This window comes from Lissotriton helveticus, chromosome 11 (genome assembly GCF_964261635.1).
Source record: "Lissotriton helveticus chromosome 11, aLisHel1.1, whole genome shotgun sequence".
NCBI lineage: Eukaryota > Metazoa > Chordata > Amphibia > Caudata > Salamandridae > Lissotriton > Lissotriton helveticus.
The window spans coordinates 241,047,992-241,072,091 of NC_136072.1; positions in this window are offsets into that span (position 1 = coordinate 241,047,992).

The window sequence follows — 24,100 nt, forward strand, 5'->3', positions numbered from 1 at the left end:
TAGGTCCGGCCCCTGCCCCCTTCTACAGCCTAGACGGACTTCAAGTGTACACGCCAGCGGGACTTCCCGCCAACTCCCTCAGGCCCACGGAGGAGGCGGACTGCGACCAGACATCCACACGAGGCGGTGAGGAAGATTGCGGAGCGTCCTGACCCAGAGCCCAACCCGTGAGAGAGCCGAGTCCGAGGTCTTCAGAGGTCCGCCCTTCCTGCGCAAGCGTCAAGCGTCCGATGACCAGGTCTTCAAGTTCTGCTTCCCGGTGAGTACCACTGAGAACGCATAAAGACGGGTTCATTTAATGAACACGGTAAAGACGTGTCTCCTTCGCGGGACCGGTATGGTTGTACTGTATTTCAGTGCATAGGAATATGTTATATATGTTTTAGGTCTGTGTCACGGGGCGGGTCGCCATGAAACTGTCTTGGAGTGGTGGTCGGCTGTTCCCCCTCTCTCACATGTCTCTATTCCCGACTCACAGACTGCGGGTACCTGGCCGGAGGAGGGGGCTTCTGCCGACTACGGGTCGCGTTGGGAGCTGAGAGACGACGAAGAGCATGGCCCCTTTAAGGATCCCGGCTGTGTAGAGGAAACCCCGCCCCCTTGGTCGATGACGATGTCAAAAGACAGCCCAACCAGGAAGACAGCGAGCGGCAGTTCTGGAGTGGAAGGCGAGAGACGAGCGAGAGACTGGAGAGCGGAGCAAAGCGGAGCGGGAGAGACGACCCTGACGAGCCCAGCAGTGGACTACAAGCCAGGAGGCCAACGACCCGGTGATCCGCCCAGCCACGGTCCCGAGGGAGGAACGTGGCTTTCCAAGGTATGGGGCAGAGTGGCAGGCTGGGTGACACGCAGTCCACTAAACGAGTGAGAGAGCCTGTGTATATAGTGTATGCCTTCCTCCAAGCACCCCCCTCCCTCACGAGCACAGAGAGCACTTGAACGGAAGCGTGGTGGAGACACAAGAGCACCGGTTACCCTCACTCCCTGGCCCCTTTAACCTTGTAGATAAAACGGAACGGTTACTAATGGTTCCTCTGTTTCTGTTTCGTTCCATGGGATGTGCCTAACCCGAGAGGGATCTCCCGGTCAAGACACCGAACCTCGAGAACCAGCGGCCTGGCTGACTACGGAGCCCGGCGTGGGAGAAACACCCTGGAACATCCCATTTTTCCCCGAGGCGTCAAGACGGAGCCGGACGAGTTTGCCCGGTTGAGAGTGTCTAATCGAAGACGCAAAGCCTACTTAAAAATAAAACCTTCTTTAAAAAGTCTACTACAGGTGTCAGACTCCCTACCTACTGTGGCTAGCATTCCCGAACCCCAACAGTCTGAAATTGTTTTAATTGGGTTTAAAGCATGCCGCTGTTTTCAAAATTGTGTAAAATAGGCACTAAAAAGGGAATATTAGAAGAGGCAGTTAATGTCCCGCCAAGAGATACTCCCGGCCATTTTATGTATAACAAACATGGCATCAGCGCTATTCTCTATTTAGACCTCTGGGTAGATTACACAAAGGATCTAGAGACGGTGCATAGATGGCCTGCGACCGGCACATGGGATTCAGAATGTATTATGAGAGTAGAGGAACAACTATGGAAAAGGAAGTCGAGGCCCTCGCAGAAAGAGGCCATTGAATTATGGCGCAAAGAGGCTAATAGGAGGGCCCTGAAAGAACTTAACAAAGCCGAGAAAAGCAGGCAAATGTCAGAACAGGCAAAAGAAAAAGAGATACTAGAAGAGGGTGAACAGGTTCGAGTGGAACAAATGGATAGGGAAAGAAATGCTCTTGTTGCTGGTATCTACCCTGTACTCTCAGAGGAGATTGCAGAGGAAGTTCCCCAAAATGTACCCCTTAAAATTAAACCAACGGCACCAGAGGCGTTCCTTTCCGCCTACCTAGTAGAGCCACCCCCAGCCTACATAGACGCACCATTTCCCCCGCTCCCACCAGAGGCCGCGCCCCAGCCAGTCCAGGACCAACAACAGGTTTCCGGGGGTGCGGAAGGGGGGGGGGATAAGGAAATAAAGGATGACGTTGAACTCCCTAGATGTATATATGATTTACAGCCAGGTATTACTGGTCCAATGCGCGCCATATCAATACGAGTAAGGCAAGCCATCGCAGAGCTAGATGGACTGCCTGATATGAACACACATTTAGATGCCTTGTATGAGTTCATCAGAACAGGACGGAACCATGAATGCGTAGCTCAAGCTATGGAAAATAGAAAAGTAAAAGCTAAGAACAACATCCTCCGTTTTATTGTCAACTGTCTGATAAGGGAACGTGATGAGGGTGATGGGGACGTGGAGGTTAGTTTAATAGAGTGAAGCGACAGCATCAATGACGGTAAACATGATAGCGCAGACAGAAGCAATGATGAATAAGATTAAAAAGAAAATACTAGCAATACGTAACGCCGAGAAGGAAGGCAGGGATAGTGTGTCAGAGGAAGGGGATAATAACGAGACGCCAGACAAAATGAATTTTCTGGGCATAGCACGGCACTGTAATGGCGCCAAACACCATCGACCTCAGAAAACAAGGGTTAACAAGGAAACAAACATCTCTCCTGAGGATTTGTTCCAAACAACTGAAAAAGCCCTAGACCATTGGATGGACGACGAGCCACCCCTCACGCCACATGAGAGGGAGTTGGCTCGGTCGGCCACCCAGTGGGTGTCCCAACATCATGTATATAATCCCGACATAGTGGCCCAGATGTTCCTGAGCCTCCCACCACTCGAACAACGCCTGGCCAGCATCTATATGGTCCAACACTTGATCACGTTGTATGAGAGCCAATATCACCACCCTGGCAAATTATATAAAATACTGGAAAAGGTAATACTAGATAGATGGATGAAACAGGGCCCAGAACTGATTAACACCATTTTAGACTTGCGTCTCCAATATGAACAATTCCTGTCCGCCTCAATGACACCCGATCTTTGCCCCAGAGGACAGTACCCTCTGCGAGAGGTCCACCCCATAAGAAAACAAGATGGCACTGTCCAGCGGGTATATGTCTATACCCCTCTCACCAAGCTAGAAATACTGGAAATGAAGAGGTTGTTACCTTCCCATGATAAAGACCCGGGGGGGGGTTTCACAGAGAAATAAAAGATATACTCCGCATAGGAGACTATACTTACCCTGATATCCTAAGGTTACTAAAGGTCTTGTTACCAGCAGGCATTTACGAGAAACTTAAAGAGAAAGACTGGGATGTGGGAGATAAAATGTTGAAGTGGGCAGAGTTGCAAGCTGAATATGCAGGTAGGGCCCCGGGGGATGGCCATGGTGAAAAAATTAAGGGGCTCCCCGAACTCCTTATACAAATTTTACCAAGACTATTGACGACTAAAAAGGAAGACTGGGATGCAATTTCAGCCTGTAAACAGAAACCAGAGGAAGACACGAGCGATTACTACGCTAGGTTGGAAAAATGCTTCGCTGTCAACAGTGGTTTAAAACACAGTAGTGAGGCCTATCCCCACCTTTTTGTGGCCAAACTGGTAGATAACGCCCTTCCTCAGATTAGGAATAGAGTGCTGAAGGTTGAGAGCACTTGGCAAGCAAATAGCCCCTCACAAATGTTACAGATGTTGCAATACCACCAAAATAGAATAAGGGAAGAGCAAGAACAAGAAAAGAAGCGCATGAAGGTTACAAAAATGAAGGTGCTAGTTGCCCAAACAGTACCTGCAAACACGAACAAGAATGGTACCGCACCCACTAAAGGGACCTGCAATTATTGTAAACAACAGGGTCACTTTGTAAGGGAATGCCCCGTCCTAAAGCACAATATAGCCACAGGTAAAACAAAGGAACGGCCCTATACACCCAGACAGTACAACACTCAACAGACACAAGTCCCCACCCCGCCGCAGGTCCAGACGCCCGCTGCCGCTGCACCTCAAATGTATCAGTACACGCAGTCAGACTACCCAGAATACCAATCTTTTTCATGAAACAGCCTCGAGAGGGAAGATTGCTTGCCCCTTATCCCAGTTCCTGTGGACCAGGAGGGTCCTTATGTACATGCTCGTTTGCTGGGGCAAGATAGAAAGTTTCTGATTGACACAGGGGCAAGCAGGACTACCATCAGTCATGACGAGGTCCCAGGGGCACCTCTCTCGGGCTCACAGAATATATCCCTGGGATTTTCTGGAAAGCCAATTGTCAACAAAGTATCAGAACCAGTCTCTTTAGGGGTGGGTCCACTGACACGCACCACAGACCTATTACTCACTAAAACATGTCCAGAAAATTTACTAGGTATAAAGACCCTAAAAGAACTGGGAGCAGTTATCTGTTGCTCACCAGAAGGAGTAAGACTGTTTTTGCGTGATTTCAAAGGGCATTTCACGGTTAGAGATTTTGATCCCAGACTTCAGGATGTCCCACAGTATCTATGGGCACAAGGTTCGACTGACGTAGGTTGCATGGATATAACACCACACGAGGTCACTCTTAAGGAAGGAGTAGTCCTACCCCGAATACGACAGTACAGGATTCCACCTGAGGCTGAAACAGCCTTATTAAAAATAATTCAAGAACTCATTGAACAGGGGGTGGTGGTGGAGACAGACTCGAATGTGCGTAACTCCCCCGTCCTCCCTGTTCTTAAACGCACAGACCCTCAAGCACCCCCAGTTTACAGACTAGTAGTTGACCTTTGAGAACTGAACAAATGTGTGGTCCCACAATACCCAGTGGTCCCAGACATTTCCTCATTATTTACTGCCATTGATTCTGAGGCAACATTTTTCACGGTCATTGACCTGAAGAATGCATTCTTCAGCATTCCAATACATCCTGACAGTCAATATCTTTTTTGATTCAGTTTAAAATGACGCAGCTTTAAATTTACAAGAGCTCCCCAAGGCTTTACAGAAAGCCCAAGTGTTTACAGTCAGGCATTAAAGAGACAACTTGACAGTATTAGTATGCCTACTAACACAGCATTAATACAGTACGTGGATGACATTCTCATCACAGCAAGATCAGAAACTGACTGTGAAAAGGCTTCCCTCACGGTCCTTCATTTTCTGGCAGACAAGGGGCACAAGGTGTCCCCTTCGAAGTTACAGTTCTGTGAACAGCAAGTGGCTTACTTAGGGCACTTGCTGTCCAAGGAGGGTAGGCAGCTGACACAAGAACGAATTAAATTGATTTCCAACATTTCACAACCCAAAACCCAGAAAGAAGTACGTGCATTCATTGGCCTTACTTCCTATTGCAGACAATGGATTCCCCAGTATGCCCACATAGTCAAGCCACTCATACAATTGACTACATTGGAGGCGGCCACCTCTAACGTCCTCCCTTGGACATCAGAGCACACCTTAGCATTTGAGGAACTAAAACGGGCATTATGTCAAGCGCCAGTTTTAGCCACTCCTGATTACAAGAAACACTTCACCCTGTTCGTGACAGAGCGGGATGGAACAGCACTATCTGTTCTCACACAAGACCAAGCAGGGAAACACAAGCCATGTGCTTATTTTTCTAGTACACTGGACCCTGTAGCACAGGCTTTGCCTGCATGCTTGAAATCTGTTGCGGCCACAGCTTTGGCCATAAGACAAAGTGACTCAATAGTGCTGGGACACCCCCTGACAGTACAAGTACCACACGCAGTGGAAGTTCTCCTGAATAGGACACAGACACAACACCTGACTGTAGCAAGATTAACAGGATTCGAGCTGACACTATTTCAACCCCACATAGAGATTAGAAGATGTAACATACTCAACCCTGCCACTCTTTTACCCTCAAGCACAGATGACACCACACCCCATGACTGTGTGGAAGTAATAAATGTAGTGACGAAGCCAAGACAAGACTTGACAGATGTTGCACTCCCAGACCCTGACATAACTTTTTATGTAGATGGATCATGCATGAGAACAGGGGCAGGATAATTAGTGGCAGCATACGCCGTAACTACTGACCATGAGATCATAGAGACACAAAGAATAGATATCCTGTCAGCACAAGCAGCAGAGCTCATTGCTTTGACGCAAGCCTGTAAACGAGCAAAACAGTTAAGGGTTAACATCTACACTGATTCACAATATGCGTTTGGGGTAGTTCATGACTTTGGGGTACTATGGAGGGAGAGAGGTTTTCTGACCTCACACGGGGCCAAGATACAGCATGGCCCTCTCATACAGGCCTTGTTAGAAGCAATACACCTACCTACAGCCATAGCGATCCTGAAATGCAAAGCACACACCAAGGCCACAGATGTCATTTCCCAAGGTAATGACCTGGCAGACCGAACTGCTAAACAGACAGCTCAGACTCCAATTGACATAACAAACTCACAGGTATTACCACTGACAAAGACTATGACAGTCAGGGATCCCTCCAAAGATGTACAAGATATACAGACCCATGCCACTCCAGCTGAAATAAAGAAATGGACTGAACAAGGAGGGGTTCAGACTGACCAGGGTTGGATGACTAAAAATAAAAAGACATGGTTCCTCCCAGATTCTATGGTACAGGTGATAATAGAGACAGCACATAGCCCGGCACACTTGGGAGAGAAGGGAATGTTGGATGGCCTGCAGAATATCTGGTTTAACAAACACTTGCGAGCGGCAGCAAAACAGAAAGTGAAGACTTGCATGATTTGTTGCCAATTCAACCCTGGAAAAGGCATCTCAGTGGAACAGGGTGGATTTCATCCCCCTGATCACCCTTTTGAGGTTCTCCAAATGGATTATATCCAAATGGACAGATGTAGAGGTCACAAGTACGTCCTGGTAGTGGTGTGTGCCCTAACCAGATGGACAGAAGCTTACCCAGTCCCAGATTATACTGCAGTTACAACAGCCAAACAGTTAGTGAGGGAGTTCTTCCCTAGATACGGGTTGCCACGTGTCATTTACTCAGACAATGGCCAGCCTTTCTCCTCTGAGCTCATGAAACAGGTGTCCCTTCTGTTGGGATATACCTGGAAGTTCCATTGTGTAAGGCATCCCCAAGCAGCAGGTCTAGTAGAGAGACATAACCAGACCCTCAAAACAAAATTAGCTAAAGTCTGTGCAGAAAAGGGCGTGGATTGGATGGTAGCCTTACCGGTTGCCCTCTTTTACATGCGCATGGTAGCTCAATCTAGAACCGGCCTATCCCCATATGAGGTGGTCTTTGGAAGACCACCGAATATGTGGGGTACACCAATACCTAAAAGAATAACTGATGTTGACAGTACTATGCTCACAGATTACCTGGCTTCCTTGATGTCTGCACTACTCTCTTGCCGTTCGCAGGTTGCCGCTGCCTTCCCTGACAACACCCAGGTCGAGGACCATGCCATAGCCCCAGGGGACTGGGTGCTGATAAGGAATTTCGACCGGACGAGCCCTCTGGACCCCAGGTGGAAGGCACCAAAATGAGTCCTGCTGACGACGAGGACGGCCATCAAAGTCGAGGGAAGAAAGGGGTGGCTGCATGCCAGTCACTGTAAAAAATACTTTGGGACTATCGGAACATTTGCTAAAAACAAAGACAGTACAGACTTTGAGCCCCCCTCTTTGGAAAAGACTCCCGAGCAAGAGTACACTTCCAAACTGAGATCTAGAAGGTCAGTCGACGTTTGATTGTCTAAGTCCACCCGGTGGTGAAGCGGTTGAACATGATGTCTGACTTGAATAAACTAGTGAACAGTAAAGAAAAAAGGACTAATATGAGAAAGAAATACTGCAAGCTATTACACAGCAGATGTATAGTGTCTCTGATTATTGTACTTTTTATGAGCATTGTGGTAATAAGTATTGGCTGGTTCTTACATGTTCTCTATCCACCTGTTGTCTCACAGAACGCCACCATAGTACACTCACATGTTGAGCTCCCAGTACACTTAGAGAACAGAAGAAATGAATTTAAGAACAATACTTTCATCACCCTTTTACAACAACATCAACTGGCCATAAACACATCCAACTGCTGGGTGTGCGGTCTTCTTCCCATACAGTTGCCAAAGGCATGCCTTTCAACACGCTCCCTTTTTCTTATGAAGGCTCTTGTACCGGTTGGTGGGAAACAAACAAAGCTTCCTATATGGCCAATACGGATACAAAAGAGCAGTCTCAGCTCCGATATCACCTATACATGTTATGTTGGCGAGGTGAAAAGAACAGGGCATGTGGTACCCCACTAGAGCAGGAAGCCTATTCTGACCACGGTAACAGATCTAATAAGTTATATTATCAGTATATGGACAGGAGAAAAAGATCCGTTTCACCTGTTTTTGTGGCATCAACGAAAGCCCCTTTTTGTGTCCAAAGTAAAGGAAAGATACGTATGGGTGATAGCATCTGCAATCACACAGTCAATTTGAATGGAACAAACAATACACGGCTTATAGCCGCACAGGGCACCTACTTCATATGTGGGGATAAAGGTTATACATGGCTCCCACAGGGCTGGTCCGGCACTTGTTACATTGCTTTTCTCCTTCCCCCCACCTACACTGCCCCTGCGGACTATCATGAAATTGAGCCTCTGACTGTCTATAACAGACGGCGAAGAGGGGTCATAGATACAGAAGATACAGCAGGGCAGGAGGCGGGAGACTTCTTTGCCGGAGTCATTCCATTTTGGGGTCCAATGGTAAACAGCAGGAACATCCTCCACCTCACACGAGTGGTGCAAAACACGATAGATGCAACGGCAGGTGCCCTCTCTAATCTCACAGCCGAGGTGGTCGCGGATAGACTCATGACCCTACAAAATCGCATTGTTTTAGACATCATTCTGGCTGACCGTGGTGGTGTATGCAGATTGATCTCCACGAGTTGTTGTGTGTTTATTCCAAATAACGCACCTACGGTATACCAAGCCATTGCCAAGCTACACAAGATGTCAAGTCAGCTAGACATGGATAAAGGAGAATGGTCCTTAAGCAGCTGGTTGTGGGGATTAGTAGCAACATGGGGATGGAAAGTGTTGACTGTAGTAGGATCAATACTGTTTATCATGTTCAGTTGTTGCCTCTGCATCCAATGCGGCCCGGCCATCTGCGGTCTGTGCGCCACTGCCTGCATTCCCCGTCCACATGTGCAGAGCAGAAAAAATGAGATCATGTTGCAAGAACACATTAACGGCCTGATGAAAATAGAGATGTATTAGAGGGGTGCGCTAGGGGACAAGGAGGGAATGAAGAAAATTACATATTTATATGTATTTGTGCCCCCAAGCGCTACCCTCTCACCATCTGCCATGTTGAATAAAAACCCCTGCATTACTTCACATTCAGAGGCCTTATTTCTCTGTCACCAGGCCCCTCCATGCCAGACCCTGAAAAAGGCACACGTTACATTTCTCTGCAGCACATTAGATTTTTTTTGAGCAGTCACGGAGAACAGGCCCAGCCCGGGGTGTCTTAACAGTGTCAAACAAGGGTCGACCTGATAAAGCTGCATTCCGGCCCTGAGCAGGAGGCGAGCAGAAGCCCTTCTGCAGAGATAAGGCCCAGTTTTGCTGTCAGCTCTCAGTGATAAGTGGGGCCCATGTCAAGGGAAACCTCCAAGACAGTTACACAAGGGGTGGACAGGAAGGGCCAAACCAACTGCTAGTATGAAGCATCAACACTTCTACAGATGAGAGCAATCTGCATGCTGCCCCGAGCTAGAGATAAGACCAGACATGCTAGTCACTCTGACACCCAGGGCCCTCCCTGGCCAACAGAAAGGAAACAGCCCTCATGGAGAAGTCTGATAAAGTTACGCAAACAGGCATTGCGAGTTTTAGCTGACCTTGCTGCCCCCTCTATGCACCCACCCACCTATGACTCATTACAGTGAACGCCTACATGCTCATATCTTTTTCTTTTCTTCTGCTTGGAGGGCTCCTCCCTATGTATGCAAAGAATGTATAAATATTGTACTCTGTGAATAAAGCTCAGAACTCTCCTGTGCCCGCTTGGCGCTGGAGCTCTCCCTTAACTCGAGTTAATGCAATAAAGCCCATTGACTCTAATACCACGAACTCTGCTCCTCATTTATGCTTGACCCTTTTGATATTTATTTATTTATAGAAATTATGATAGTGTAAATAATTTATTTACGACAATGCCCAAAAATGTAGGCCTGTGACAAAGTAACGGTATGCCAAGGAAGGCACGGGGCCTATATGTGGAAGGGCACAAATAACGGAAGCTCATCTCGTGCAGACACTGGTAACAACTGCACACTGAGAAATGTGACCTTAAAAAAAGAGAATTGGAAACAGGAGAGAAAACTTAACACAATTCAGAATCTAAACTCTGGGTTTATGATGGCATACCAGCTGAACTTTATAAAACTATGGGTCAGTACAAACGGACACGCTGCTGGTTGTGAATGAGGAGGAATTTACCTCTTTTCTTCACCCCCGTAGTCCACTAAAGAGGCAAGAAGAGGGATGCTACCCAAGCCAAACAAATCACTATAGGACTACAAGGTATCTGGTCCGCTAACCATGATGAACATGGACTATGGAGATTAAAACTATTTCTGTGTAGCTACATAGCTATGAAGGACGACTGAGACATAAGCTCATAGTAGCACCCTGTATTGGTTGTTAACTCTGCCCTGTGTACCCACTAAATAAAGGCACATCCTAGGGTATGCACAGGGGTAGTTTTTACTGTTCAATCCGAACCCTTGTATAGCCAGAACTGCGTATTCTGATCTCCCTCTTTCAAAGGTTGAGACCACCATGGGGTTATTACTCTATCATGGTGGACAGGGGGGGCTGCAGACATTTGAAAGTGGTGGGGCGTAAAATGATAATCATACTGCACCGTGAGACTGAACCCCCTAAGGAGGGTTCGGGGGGATTTCCCCCCGAGAAAAGTTTGAAAAAAGCGTGGACAAATGGTGCATTTTCAAGCAAATTTGAGAAAGCAGGAAGGTTAATAAAGCAATTGTGAAAGTGCAGTTATTACATTAATAGATGTCATAACATAGGTAGCTGCTTATTCAGTATAACCACAGAGCTTCATACATTCAGTCCTATTACGCTGCTGAATTCAGACTATAAGACTTTCATGAAAATCTCAGCTCTAAGAGTAGCAGAAGTTGCACAGGAGTTGGGAAACAGCCTTTACAAAGCATTGGGAACCACGCATTACCTTTACCACATTTCCATTACAACGCATGTGACTTTATCACACATGTCTTTCCACACAGTTTATAGTGTTTAGGTGCTACAGAATGTACAGACATCAGGTATCAGAGCGCTTTACATGAGCACCAGTTTCATTACATCACCATTATTGCCTAAATAAACATTAGAATAAAGCTTAAAATCCAGGCCGGGGTAATGTGGCCCAACATTGTCAGGAACGTGAAAACCAGAAATCAGATGAAACCAGGTAAGACATTCAATGGCACAGTTATGAAAAGTACATGCTGGGGGGGGCAAGATACAGGCAGATGAAAGAGGAAAGTGAACCCCTAAGTCCAAGCATTTATTTAACATTGCTCAGCAGTCTGTCACCAGAGTCAAAGGAAGCAAATATTTTATGCATGTTGCTGAAAAAACCTTGAAAACCTGCCAACTTCCTCTTAAGTGATGTCTGACTCCTGAATGGCAAAGAAACCCACTTGCATTAAATGTGTATCTCGGTGGCAAGAACCGGCTACATGGTGCACACAAAGATTACGCTCAAAGTTATGGGCACACCGAGTACACCTCGAAAATAAATACCAGCTTGAAATACCATGTTGTCGACTTTTAACAGTATGGCTCGCGCTCGCACCACGCACAGCTTGAGGCAATTAAATAAAGGCATGTCAGTCGCAATGATTTAGATTATCAGCTTTCACAAACTGCTAAAACAAATGCCGTCCTGAACAATTTGTTGTCATTCATTCCAAATTTATTCCAACAATCAATGTCATACATACGAGAACAGCTGCGCAGCACTTTAATGCATGAAGTTTGCACAGTATGATAAGCATTTTACTGCCTGAGCAGGTATAAATATGTAAGTCCTCTAGAAAATAAAGTGCAAGGGGATTTCATCCAAGCTGGTTTCTGTGGATTCCAAATATCTATCCTGACTGATTTTATTCCCGAGTTCTGCTCATTTTGACAGATCCTGATATGAGATTGTTTTAATTGTTAACAACCAGGCTCATCCTAATTTGATTGTATGTTATCGTTTTTGTATTTTAATTTTTGGTCACATATTTTTTATTGGCTTTTATTGTGTTTATACATGAGACATTTGCTTCCAATATTTGAACATTGCTACAATACAGGGGTGCGGAATTTACATACAGTAAGGGCATTACTTGACGCCCGCAACATGTGATCAGTCATATACATTTACTGATTGGCGTACTCCATGCATTTCAGATGTGAACATACTACTCAAGCAAAGGGGTGCGGGAACCCCTGCACATAAATCAAGCAACCATGAATACCGGGAAATTGCCATGTATCTACAACAACCTCCAACCCGTGCGTGTATTATATGGTCATGAGCGTCCTTGTTAAGCCGTGTAAGGGAACTGTACATGATCATGCAGCCATGAATCAAACAAGAAAACTCAAGATCAATAATAAGTGAGGGGGATAACTAACAGGAAGGGTTCGCTATCGCCCCGTGCGGTGCCTCGCTGACAACAGGATAAACATCATATTTACCTTGGACCACTTACTTGCCTTGTGTTACGCATTACAGTTACAGAGCGTGTGTTCAAGAACAGCATGACTGTAGAGACCATAGTTTGTGCGTACATGCTTGTTACTTCGCAAGTTAAATTTTGCCAAGGGCATCAGTGTCCTCTGGGGTTAGTAGTGTTTGGAGAGTACCAATATTGCATCCCAGCTGGATGAGATTGGGAATTTACGTAGGCTCAGGGTGCCCTCCATATGAAGGGCTATTCCTTCCGCCCTAGCCCAGACAGTTGAGTATGGAATGGGAGTGAACCAATCTCGCAAGGACCGGTGGTCGCTGGATTTCCAGCATCTTATGAGGAGTCCCCACGTGTTTGGAAGTGTTCTATCAATTAGGGTCAGGGTGACCAGAATTTTAAAGCCAATAACCGGGACATTTCACAAAAATAGAAGAGGGACGAAAGGGTCTGTGGAGGACTTCAGGTGGGAGAGGGCGGCAGGTAAGGGGGTCACAGGGGTGCACTGCAGCCAGGGTGAGGATCTGCTGTGGGGGCTGCTGGGGGTCTGGGTGAGAAGCCTCAAGGGAGAGCGTGACAGATGAGACATTGATGGAAGGGGTCGTCAGGGGTTTCTCGGTGGGGGGTACAAGGTATCAGGCAGGCGGAGGTTACAGGTGAGGGGGTGGTTGGACGTGCACTGCAGCGAGAGGGGGGCTGTGGTCAGTGTGGAGCCCAGAATGAGACAGCTACAGTTCAGGACTAGCTCCGTACAATGAGCATCAACACTGGCTCCCGACACAGAATCTAACGCTGGCTCCTTACACTGAGCACTGAGGCTAAATCCTTACACTGAGCTCAATATTATTTCGTTGCACTGAGCTCCAACGCCAGCTCCCGAGAGCTGGGGTTTACCCCCAGTTCTCAGTCCGTACTCAGTGTTTAGGTCACCCACATGGAGGGGTGGGGGGCTGGTAAGGGTTGCACCGCAGTGAGTGGGTGCTGGCAGGGGTCTGTCATGGGCGAGAAAGAGGTGTGGGGGGGATTCTGGCATGTTTCTGCCGAGAGGGGGGGGCATGGAAGGAGGGGTCTGTCTGGGTTCTGTTCTGTGGGGTGGCTGCTTCTGGAGGTCTGTCCACAATAAGAGGGCTACAACCAGGTTGGGGGAGCTGTGCACTGCAGTGTAGTGGTAATTTAAACAGTCTGGTTTGGGGGGGTCTGTCATCTATGAGATAGCCTCAGGTGGGGGTCCGACGGGTGTCTGTGGGGAGCCTGGCAGGGTGCACTGAAGGTTGTTAATGGTATGGTTTTGAGATGTTTGCACATAGAAGTTCGAGGTAGGCTAAAAGAGCTGCCAATGCCTTCATTTCCAAGTAAAGCATTGCTCCTGTTTTTCTCCCCACAAGGCCAGAGGTCGTAGGCGTAGCTCATACTCATCATTCGTTTCTCACAATAATAGAATCATTTGCAATGAGAGAAGCTGGTGAGGTTTCAAAAGTGAGTGACGCCCAGTTTAAACAGAATATGGTGCCTATGCCTGCACCAGAGGAAGACAGTGACTTTATGAATAGCCCTGATGCCTTTCAGTGCAGTCTATAATATAGTATGCGCACAAAGTGACATTCCCTCCTCCCCAAATTCTGTCACCTTACCGCCCGCTACGCCCAAGAACTCTCAGAATCAGGGTATGTTGTCCATGGCGTAGCTTTTTATTTACTTCAAACCAAGTAATTTACCACAGACTATTACCAAAGAAACGTATCCTTTTTGGATATATAACAATTATTCACAGCATCACACTTTAGCTGCATCAACATGTCAACGGCAGTAAGTGAATTAGGCAAAGCATTACACTTTAATTTTAACTCGGCCATACACTAGAACAACTTGGCCGTACCTTTGAACTTTACACTTTAACTTTTTAACTCGGCAGTACATTAGAACTTGGCCGTACATTTGAACTTGACCGTCTCGGCCACCAATGTTCCACTCTGCTGAGCACATTGCGCCGGCAGGCCCCAATGCGCTACAGCCAACAGTTACACTTCTTGACATCCAGGGCACCGCATACCGCACCGGCCCACTGGGGTACCTGAAAACAGGCCTCCTCCCCAAGATTCTACTCAGTCCATACGTTGTGGGTTAGGGCAGTAGAGTCCAGGACTACCGGCAGGTCAGTCCCTCCTCCCTGCCGACCCACTGCACACGTGGAATCTACCCCCTCCTGGGGTCCATCGAATGGCTGCACCTCCATTGTTGTGCATCCTTCTTTGTTGTTAACTGTCAGCGCTCCGCCTCCGTGAAGCCTTCTCATCTGCCGGGTGGGTGGGTGGTCAACGACGCTCCAGTAGTCAGGCTGTGGTCCGAGGGGACAAAGAGAATGAAAACCCCCAGGGCACAGCCTTAAATACCCACTAAGTTTCGTTTTCTTCAAGGTTTCATTTCACTGTGTAAGTTTCGTTTCTGCAAGGTTTCATTTCACCAGCCAACCCCTTCCTTAGACAGGGGCCCCGAAGGAGGCTCAGCCCCGTGGCGCAACTAAGGGCGCCCCTCCCCTAGGCGCGGGGGGCGCCTGTTCAGTAGTCTGCTTCGGTTTTAATCCTGGTATGAATCCTCCATAGTAGCAGCCTAAGTAAAGATGTTATTAGTTTTTTTATTAGAATGTATTTGCAAGTCAAATTTGCAAAATATGCAAATCCTATTTTCTATTGTTACTGTGAAAATATTGCAAAAAATCAGTAAATGCAAAAAAAATACGAAACCACACGGAAATGATTGCCGAGATATTTTTTTTACGGGAAAGGTTGTTTGCAGCTGTTCAGTCTTAAAGAAACCTCCACAGTCCATCCTTGATTTTATAAATACCATTGATTTCGATTTCCTTAAAAAAGTACTTAATGCTTAACCTCCTCCATAAATGTTATTTAACGTACAGATGTAGAACTGTTTGCCTAGAACACACACTAGGGAATGATGAAAGAAACAGCCTAGGCCTCTGGCTGCACAAGGCCCAGCGTAGTCGTTCTAGAAGACTCACTGAGACTCAATCACAATAAATTACTATAATTATATCAACTGAAGGAGGTACTTGCCCCGCGTATGTAAGAACTGATACTCACTAAATGCAAGAGAGACTAGTACTGTAGTCTGGTGATGACGACGATCAGCGACGGGTCGAGAGAAACCACAGGGCACAGGCTGGCTGATGCGCACACACCACGAGGCGAGTCCCAGGGCCCCAGAGAGAGAGTACTAGAACCGGATCCGACGTCAGCAGCGCCGCGCGACGCAAAATGACCAATCACTGCATGACTACATGAAGTCAGACACAGTGATTGGCCATTATGCATTGCGGCTGAGCAGCAGTGTGCACCACCCACGCGCGGCATCCAATAATGGATTGCCCTGCCCTGCTGCGCGGTGACCGGCCAAGGGGGGCACACTGACTGCTCGCCCTGTCGCCCTTTCTAACGCCGGGGGCTGCGGCCCGGTTAAACCAGCACCCCCCTGGTCACTCTCTATGGGGGGAACTTAAATGCGCAAGCTCGGGCTAGTTTCAGCGCCAAGCTTCACTTGCGCGCTAGGTACCTGTCTGCTGCTGCAGCTGAGTGAGTGCGTGGACTGTCACTCAAGCTGCACAGCAGTCAGGCCCGGACTGGCCGTTGTGGGCACCGGGCAATCCCCCGGTCGGCCGCAAGGGTGGGGGCCGGTTTTGGGCCCTGGGGGCCGTTTTTGTTGCAGAGCCGGTTTTGCAGCATAGCTGCAAAATCGGCCCTGTAACAAAATCGGCTGAAAAGCGGCCCTGGCAAAGCGCTCGCCCCCCCTCCCGCCCGGGGGGGGGGAGGGGGCGGCCGAGCACTTTGCCAGGGCCGGTTTTGGTTCCCAGTCTGGCCCTGACAGCAGTCCAGCCCCCCTGCGCACAGCGCACTCCCAGATAAGTCGGGTGCTGCCCCGATTCCCGGCGGCACTCGGCGCTTACTAAATAAATTATTCATGACCATGATGATTACTTTTAAAACAGTAACAATAGAAGGGGGCTCCCCGTAGGGTTTCTTAGAGATATAGGCAGGCCAAGGGGGGAAGAACAACTGTAAAGAGAATAAAGAAGGTACCCTGCCAATTATTTATAAAGGTCCCACCTAGAGGATCCTACTGTGATAAGGTGAGGGGATGAATAGCCCAGAGGCTGAGGCTGCACAGGACAAGACTAGGTCATTCCAAACAAGCTCCACAACATGTTTTGGAAAAATACATATATAGATCTGTTTAGTTTATTGGGAGTGTCCTGTATTATGCTGTTGGGCGATCGAGGCAGCCGGCGGAACCCCCTCTAACGTAGACGACCGACCATTAGACGGGACTAACAGAAGCGGCTATTCATCATGGTCCCGAGCAATGTCGGTGGAATCCTTAACCAAAAGCCCGGCTTGATCTACGTTTAAGTTAAAGAAATACCCGACACATTATTGTGATTCGATCTGTGACACCGAAAGAAAAGGACTAGAAAGTGCAGGACTACGCACCGAGAGTACCTCCTTCCGGACGCAAGGCAGCTACTAAGGAAGAAGCTAGAAACTAAAACCTGGTAAACCTGCAGGAGGGACTACGGGTGGACTTTTTAAATCTTGGGTAATAATTGAAACTTACTCCCTCCTGATATGGTGAAGGTGGACCTTACTGCGTAGGCGTCCCCAATAAACTAAACAGATTTTTATCCCTTATCCCTGCCCACCATACTACTTTGGCCCTGACGAAGGTGTGGCCATATTGGCCTTCCACCGAAACGCGCGTCGGCACGTTGTCCCAGGAATACGGCAACCCGTTCTAAATACATCAGGACCCGTATTAATACCATCTGCCTGGATGAACCCTCCGTTTTAGGCAACCTACCTAAGATCTATTGTTGTCTACGCCATAATTATAAGAATGGATGAATGAGAGTTGAATGGTTCTATTGTAGTTAGGAAAATCCCTGTGTGAATGAATGTGGTAGTTTGTCTGAAGTATGGGCAGGTCTTAACTTTGAAAAGCATTTTTGTTTATATGTTTTGTAAAATATCATTGATTATTTAAATTTATATATGTATGTCTTTTGAATATATCTAAGAAGGAAAAAAATAAAATAAAAATAAAAAAATATGTATTTTTCCAAAACATGTTGTGGAGCTTGTTTGGAATGACCTAGTCTTGTCCTGTGCAGCCTCAGCCTCTGGGCTATTCATCCCCTCACCTTATCACAGTAGGATCCTCTAGGTGGGACCTTTATAAATAATTGGCAGGGTACCTTCTTTATTCTCTTTACAATACTTTTAAAACAGTGACAGTGTTTATTTTCCTTGCAGCCGCGGGTCCATGTGGGCTAGTGGGGCTACGCCCCTACGCCCCAATGGACGCACCGCGGCTGATGGTGGAGTGGACTAGTTAAAGATTAAGCATGCCAATACACTGTAGGTAAGTCTTGTTTGTCTTACGCTTTTGTCTTTTGTTTCCATAGGATATGTAGAATAAAGTTAGAACAATGGGCTCCCATACCTTTTGTGCCGATTAGGTATATATTTGGAGGATGTATGGTAGCGAATAACATATATCGCTATTTTTGTGTGTGAAATACTGTTACATACATTCTACCTGTCCCAGTTATAGGTCTTATTTTTTAATACTATTTTTGGTAATTATTGTGAGATGCTCAACTAGTCTTTTGAAAATCAATAAAAAATATGTTAAAACAACTTAGCATTGTGAGCCAAAGAGATACTTGCAACTTGCAATGTCACTTTCACACACTGTGTTTTGCTTTTTTTCACATCAAAAAACCTGCCACATTTACCTAGAGCAGACTTAGTGAGGGAGAAAATTGTTAAATACATCTGTCCCGGCACCCTTGACCGCCAAGTGAAAGTTTCAAGGTGAATTATGAATATCATGAGTCTGATATGGCACTGTTCATGGGTTTGTGGTTTTTCAGCGGAGGGCTATTTTGTTTTTAATATCTGAATCTATAAATTCCTGCAAGTTAAATGTTTGAATTTGGCTCCACATTGATAGGTAAACAGACCGACTCACAGCCACTGTGTTTGAATTCCTTTTTCTGCCAGATGCTATTTTAAAACATATTCCTCTAGAACATATTTATTTGGCAGCGACATATATTTGGAAACTTTCAATTTCAATGGCTGACCACATTAAGAAAGCCTTATTCTCTATAACAGGATCTCCTAATAGTTCCGGGTAGAAGTGTGATAGTATGCACACATATAGGCACACAAAGTTCTAAAACAGACAGAGGTCGGGTTTGGAAAACAGTTAGCTTCTTGTACCCTTTCCAGGGACTTGTGGGGTACACTCACAGGTCATTAATCTCCTCTCCTAGAAGGCCAATGTCACAATTCATGGAAATTCGTGCTTTCTGAAGTGCCACTGTGTTGCTGTGAATGTGGACAGCCATCTCCGATGCATTGGTCAGCTATTTACAGTGCGGGCAGGCACAGTGGGGCTTTTCACTCAATTTTCCAAAATACATTTTTGCGAAGTTATTCACAGTTCTTGAACAGACCTGGATTTGTTTTCTCCTCCAACTTGTAATAAAGTACAGTCCACCTTTATGGTGCGTGTGTTTGCCTTTGCGATTGGATCGCTTTGACATATACATGTGCAAGCTCTTAACACTGAAAAATTTGCTTCGGAGGAAAAAAAACACGCTTTAGGCATGTGGGCTAAAATGCTTGTAATTCTAAGGGCACTTTACTTTGATGAATGAAGGCCTTAGCTTACATTTTCAACATTCTTCTCTTATGATGAAATGCACAGCAGCTCATGTTGCACTGGGGCTGCCTTCAAGGAACAATGTGAGCATTGTCCGCCATTTTGCACAAAACGGAGCCGCAAGATTAAAATAAAAAGACCGTAATTTAGGTATCAGGATTATAGAACGTTGTCGCTTTGATATATTTCCCCATTAAATGCTTTGATTATGTCAATATGAGATAAAGGCAGTAATGTATTCTTTTTCAATTAAAAAATTCTTAATTTTTTTATGACTAAAATCTCCAGCAGTCAAAATGATCTAACTGTGTATGCTTAAAAAAACAAGTATTGTTAAACAATGTTTTACTTGATAGTAAGTGTTGTTTGCTGCAACACATATGCCCATGTCTTGTGCGCTGGAGATGGTGGAGATGAGATGTTCCTAGCATTTAGTGTCATGCCACTGTCACCCCGGGCTAGCACTCAAGCAGGCTGCCTAGGGCCACACCCAACCTTTACACCACAGTGCAAATACCGCTAGGGTTTGTACTGCTTTCAGTACAAAATACTTTGCTTAAACTAACTTTCAAACGTTTCCCACATTTTATGTGACCTGTGCAGTACAGCACAGATGCAAGGATGGAATAGTTAGGAGAAAATAAAACCTGACACATTGTTATTATCGTTCTCAAAGCCCTGCCTACCATTGTTAATACAGAGGGATTTGTGTAAAAAAAACATTGGGCCCGATTCACAAAAGTAATCTGATACAAAATCATAACTTTACAACTTTCAGTATTCACAAAAGGCATTTAGTAGTAGTAAAGTTAGGATTCCTAACTTTACTACTACTAAACTGAGACAAAATCCTAACTTTACGACTTTCAGTATTCACAAAAGGCATTTAGTAGTAGAAAAGTTAGGAATCCTAACTACTACTACTAAATGCCTTTTGTGAATACCGAAAGTCATACAGTTAGGATTTTGTCTCAGATTACTTTTGTGAATCGGGCCCATTGTTGTTAACATGGGAATGCCTGTTTGCCCCCATGGGCCCTCTGGTGCAAAGTGATGCAAAATACTATCTGCATTATTTTTCCGCTGCAAAAACAGTTTTTTTCTGGAAATTAAATAGTTTATCCCTGCTTTGGGCCAGTTTGCATCAGGTTTTCTAACTGCATCATTGCAAAGTGTTGATAAATATGCCCTTTAACCCGTTGGCTGCGCCGCCCGTTTTGCGGAAGAGCGGCACTTCCGCAAAACGGGTGGGGCCGCGTCGGCCATTGGCCCGCGCAACACCAGCGAGGTAGTGCTGCCGTCAGCCACTGGCCGACGGCAGCATGGATGCGGTTAATGGCCTATAGGCAGAATATATTGTGAATGAGATCATTTCTAACTGCATCATTGCAAAGTGTTGATAAATATGACCCTTAGTGGCCTATAGGCAGAATATATTGTGAATGAGATCATTAGTGGGCCAGCAATCCAGTTACTGACCGCGGGGGTCACTGTGTTGAATGTCTTAGCGAGTATGGTGAAACAGAGAAAGTATAAAAAAGATTGCACATTTTCACACTACCGTCGGATCTTGATTCAGTGAGATACTTAGAAGAAATTCACATGCAAACCAACGGAGGACAGGACAAAAAGAAAGAACTAATAGTCTAGAGCTTTTTTGAATGACGTTAGGGTGGCTACTGATCTCAGATTAGACTCCAGCAAGTTGCAAAGATGGGCTTCCAGTGCTCTGAATTGTTTTTTGCACCATGATTATTTTCTCTTATATCTGGGAGTGTAGTTCAAATTTGCATGTCTGGTTCTGAGGCCAGACCATGGTGCAGTGGGCAGGGGAAGCTCCTCTGTTTGAGTCGAAGAGCATCACCCCACTTTCTGCGAGAGCAGCAGGCACATATGAATAAGTAAAATGGCATGCCAATGCTATTTTACTTAAACGCCGCAGTGCAAGGGCAGGGGAATGGGCTGCATCCTTCAACTGCAGGATTACAGCTGTTCCTGCAGTGCACATGTCAGGTTAGCCGGCCCTATTGCTACGGCCAGCCCGACATGCACAGTACGCACCCACTAATCCCCTGGCTCTGAAACAGCTGGGAGGATTGCTGGCACAGGCCCCCAGCCTCAAAATGAGCGCTGGGTTAGCCTGCTCCCACCAATCCTGGAGCCTCAGCATGAGAGAGCTCCCGGATTGGTTGTATTGGTGTCCACTGAGCAGGAAAGAAGTCTTTCCCTTTTCTGCTCATAGACGACGATTGGGGAAAAAGGTGCGCACCGGAGGAGCAGTATATGGTGAGTTGGCGCCGTAGTGCCCAACCATATTTTTATAGTTGTTGTCGCCCCTGGCAGTGGGGACTCTTGGGTTGTGGATACCTGAGACCTTCTCCTCAAAAACGCTTTGAAGACTGTACACAGTACCTTTCTTTATCCTTTGCTGCACTGGGAGCTGGTTAAGATCTTTTTAAGCTGGAGTGATATGATCATGTTTCCATAGATAGAGAGAGGGGTTTTGAAGCTTATTTGAATGTTCTACTTTAGGGTGCTGATGAAGACCATATTGTGACAGCCCAGCCAAGACAGGACAAGGGCTCTCATGAGTTCAATTTGGTAGTTTAGATCTAGTAAAAGTTGGACTCTTCTGAGCATCATAAAATGGAACACACTAGTAATATGGGTTCTGAACTAAATCAGGACCTTAGTCACAGCAGTGAATTTTTTTGTCTGAACAAGAGCTCATAATTGAAACCAAATGTTCAGACTTTTTACTCATTCTACTGGTGTTGGTGCTTCTTCAAGTTTCTCAGGCCAATTGAATAGTACACCGAGTCAGTTGAATTTCAGTTGTGATCCCTGTGAACTTACCTCCATTTTGAAAAAGTTCAGGCAAATGAGGTCTTCTCTTATCCAGAAGTACATATGCCTAATATCATTTAAGATCTCAAATGTTGGGCTTGGCTGCCTTTCACATGATTGTGTATTTGAATATCATCAGTGTGCATTTAGAATTATAGCTTCTATTGGGGAATAATTTCCATTAGAGGACAAATGTACATAATGAACAAGAGTGGAGATAGAATAAGCCATTAGGAACTCTACCTTAGATGTATACTATTGATGAGGTGTCATTACTGCTTCCAACTTGCTGCTATTCATACATAATAGACTTGATGCATTGGAGTGCTGAGACTATAATACCCTCTATTGTTTTAGGTGTTGCAGGTGCATACCACAAGTCTGTATGTCGTACGATGTAACATATCTAGGAGAATAGGGACTTTAGCTTGGTTTTTTTCAGTAATGAAAGAAGGTCTTCTGTCACATCTGCCAATGTGGTTTTCACACCCCTTACACATGTGACCTCGAGGTTGACAGTGATGAATGATATTCTGTTTCCACAAAAGTTTGGAGTTGTGAAACCATTTCAGTTACTTGGATTTTGCCGGAATGCAGGGGATTTGGAATGGGCCACGAATGTATAGGCTTGTTGAGATCAGCATTCATTTGATTAAATTCAGGATTATGGTTGAATGATGTAAGGCTTTTGGCACTATACATTTACTGATAAATTAATTCAATAGCTCTGTAGGTCAAGGCTAAAAGTGTCATTCAGTCTTTGAAACAAATTTTGGGCAAGGAGACATTAGAAGATTGAACGGTATGATAATCTCAGATAATTGGATGACCTTCTGTAGGCTCCGGTGGGTGAAGGAATTCAGCGAAGTTGGAATCTTAGGTAGTTCAATGTGAATTTAACTTATTGATCCCTCAGGATTGATTGGAATATTACAAACATTGTCTGAAAGAGTTGAGGAGGTTTTCACAAAACTCAGGCGAAGCCAGAGTAGCATTTTGGTGGCGGATGTTAGAGAAAGTTGGCAAACTATTTTGAAGGGCTCTCTTGTTTGGTTGGGTGACTTGAGACACGTGGAGTAGTAACCTTTTTAGCTCTCCCTGCAGTCTTGTGTTAAACACACATATAGTTCCTTCAATGGAGTTTGTCATTGGAGTGTTTTTTTATTTTCCAACGACAAAAACATCCAAGAGAAACATCATTAAACATGCAAAAACATTATTAAGACACTGAAATAGAAGCATACCCACAAACAAAGCAAACAGTTACCTCACATGATCACATTCTGCAGGAATTACAAAGTACATGTTCACTTATGACATAATTTCCAGCATATGCAGTCTAGTAGTATGATTGACATTACTAAGAGCATATGATTTAGATTTGTGGAAGAGGCTATACTGAAATAAACCTACTTTTTAAAGATTTGTTTTATAGAGTACTAGCAGCCCGTCCCGACGTTGTCCGGGAGCAATCAGGCTTCTGGGCCCCCGCCCGCCCCGTCTTTGTCTCAGGCTTCAGGGCCCCCGCCCGCCCCGTCTTTGTCTCAGGCTTCAGGGCCCCCGCCCGGCCCGTCTTTGTCTCAGGCTTCAGGGCCCCCGCCCGCCCCGACGTTGTCCGTGGGTCCCCCGGAGCGCACCCGCCACTTTCGAGGCCCCCAATGAGCCGCACACGGGCCGCTTCACCTACCTCAGCCGCCGCTCCTCCCCGCCTGTCCGCCGCTCCTCACCGCCTGTCCGCCGCTCCTCACCGCTCCTGCCCGCCTGTCCGCCGCTCCTCCCCGCTCTATGTCCGCCGCTCCTCCTCGCGCTCCTGTACGCCGCTCCTCCCCGCGCTCCTGATGTCAGCACGCACTTCGCGGCTGGCGCTA